This window comes from Meriones unguiculatus, chromosome 7 (assembly GCF_030254825.1).
Source record: "Meriones unguiculatus strain TT.TT164.6M chromosome 7, Bangor_MerUng_6.1, whole genome shotgun sequence".
Taxonomy (NCBI): domain Eukaryota; kingdom Metazoa; phylum Chordata; class Mammalia; order Rodentia; family Muridae; genus Meriones; species Meriones unguiculatus.
The window spans coordinates 26,078,548-26,081,064 of NC_083355.1; the positions used below are offsets into that span (position 1 = coordinate 26,078,548).

At 47.7% G+C, this 2,517-nt stretch overlaps 1 long non-coding RNA gene across 1 annotated transcript; it reads right to left on the reverse strand.

The window, feature by feature from the left end:
• Positions 1-1,005: 1,005 nt before the first annotated feature.
• Positions 1,006-1,529, reverse strand: LOC132655399 (uncharacterized). Its single transcript, XR_009593213.1, has 2 exons — positions 1,467-1,529; positions 1,006-1,234 (listed from the first exon to the last, which is right to left on the reverse strand). It is a non-coding gene; the product is annotated as an uncharacterized LOC132655399 (long non-coding RNA).
• Between the last annotated feature and the right edge of the window lie 988 nt (positions 1,530-2,517).

The window sequence follows — 2,517 nt, forward strand, 5'->3', positions numbered from 1 at the left end:
GGGTGGGGAGGCTTGTCAGGAACAAAAATTTCCTTCTTGCAGATATGGAGGCTAAAAGTGTAGGATGTCAGGGTGTCAGTTAAGGTAAGGCTCAGGAAGGCCTTCTTCCCTCTCCAAGGACGAGCTTCTCTCATTGCGTTCTCCTCTGGTAGGAAGACAGCTAGAGGGAAGCATAATAACAGCATAATGACTCACTTCATGTAAGCCAGGAAGCACTCAGTGAAGCCGGAAAAGGCCACGGAGGAAGATTCTTCCTTCAAAGGCACAACAGCATCTTTGGCTCAGATGGTTCAATGGGCACGTGCTGCTTTTGCAGCACCCACCGTGTGTATGTGTGAATGCCCGCTGCCTGCAGGGGCTAGAAGAGAATGTTGGACCCCCTGGAAATGGAGATACGGGCCATGGAGAGCCATGAAGGTTCTGGGAATTGAACCCAGGTCCTCTGCAAGAGCAGCCAATGCTTTTAACCACTGAGCCCTCCCTCCGGCCCCACTAAGTTCATGGTTTATTTAGATGCTCAAGACGTCTGGATGTAGCCACTGAGAACCTCTTCAATGGCTTCTGTGTCATTTTAACGTGCTTCTCCCCAGGGAAATGGACAGGCTAAAGTCCTAACTGTACTCAGTAAACTATTCTTCAAAAAAAAAAAACAAAAACAAAAACAAAAACAAAAAACACAGAGGCGTTATGGGTAAATGAAGCCATAAGGATGGAGCCCCAATCCAGTAAGACTGATGACTTTTACAAGAGGAAGAGATGCCAGGAGGCGGCGCACTCAGAGGATGGGTGATGGGCAGAGACAGGAGATGAATGGGGGACTCTGCAGAGAGATCAACTCTGTCAGCACCTGGACCCTGGACTTCTGGCCCCTAGAACAGTGCAAAAAATAAATAAATGCCTGTCATTTTAGCGGCTGGGACTGTGATGATTCGCCACAGTAGCCCAGGCTGACTGAGGTGGCCCCATTATTCTCTGAGTAGTTCCCTACCCTCTGGAACAAACAAATAAATAAATAATACTAGTTTATTTGGTACTTTTTTTTCCCCCTCCAGTTCCAAAGCCAGTTCGTTCTCCAGAGCTCTGGTTCTTCTTAGTGGAAAACGATGCCAGGATGCTAAGGCAGGAGAGTAGGGTCTTGTGGCTGTTGGAGCATTCATGCCGGGCTGGGTATCTCAGTGGTAGAGTGCTTGCCTAGGATACACCAGGTCCTGGGTGGGACCTACCTCAGCTTCAACTCCAAAAACAACAGGATCAGACAAAACAAAAAAAGAAACGTTACTTCTCATTATGGTCATTTTTGCAAATCTGTGTTCGTTTCTCGGTTTCTCTTTTAAGCCAGCTAGCTAGCAAACAAATCATTGAGGCTCTTAACAAGATTCAAGCACAAGAACTGAGCAGTTATTAACCTGTTCTTAACCATTTAAGCTAATCTGCCCCCCTCCCCCCAGTGTACATTCCAGAGATACCGGCACGTTGTGACTTTTCTTGCTGAGCTCTCTCTCTCTCTCCTTCTCTCTCTCCTTCTCTCTCTCTCTCTCTGGTCTCTCCTGGACCTCACCTGTTGCTCACCCCCCTAGCTCCTCTTGAAACTCCTCCTCCCCCTGCTGACAGGAAGTCCAGCCCTATCCTCTCTGCGCTTTATTGGCCTATCAGGGGACAATTGGAGAGCAGTGTTTACATGACATGAAAGCAGGAGATTCTCCGAACAAGGATTGCATCCTGGCAGGAGGAGGCACAGAAATAAGCATTTGAATTACACAATAACCTGCCTACAACTGCTCTCAACACTCTGGTGGGCAGAACTAAGGATGCCCACACCTACCCAACCTCATCCTCAACCTCATGTGCTTTTCTTTGTCCGAATGTACTGACAGCTGTGGCTTCACACAGAACGTACGGTTCCAACACTAAAGTCATCCTGGGTTTCTCCCTGTTCCCACCTGTAACCTCCTTTTTGCTTCTGACCAGTCCCCAGCCTCTGCTGCCACCACCTCCCATATGGACGTCTACTTCACTCTTCTAGGAATCTCACACCCTACACCTTGCCACAAAAAAATAAAAATCTCCCTTAAGCCCACTTTTGGGTGTGACCTTCCACGCCACGCCACCTCTGCAACGGCACCCTTTCCCACGCATAGGTCATTGCTGCACACAGCGGCAGCTGTCCCTCCTCCAGGACAGGGGCCTCTTATCAGTCCACGGTGGCTTGGGCAACTTGCTCTGGACACTGCGGTTCACCATCACCATAAATGCAGGTGCCTGCCCTGCTGTTGCCGTAGTGCCACACTCTCTAGGGTATGGAGAAAAGGAAGGAGAGGGAAAATAAAGGAAGAGAGAGAGGAAGACAAGAGAAGATGAAGGTCCTTATTTCTAAGGATTCTGTTTTTAATTTTTATTTGTGTGAGATCAAGCCCGGCATGGAAAAAAAAAATTTTTTTTTGTGGAATTCCCAATAAAGGGTTATTATTCTTTGTTTTCTTTGAAACCTTTGTTTTCCTTTTGCTACTCGAATTTTTT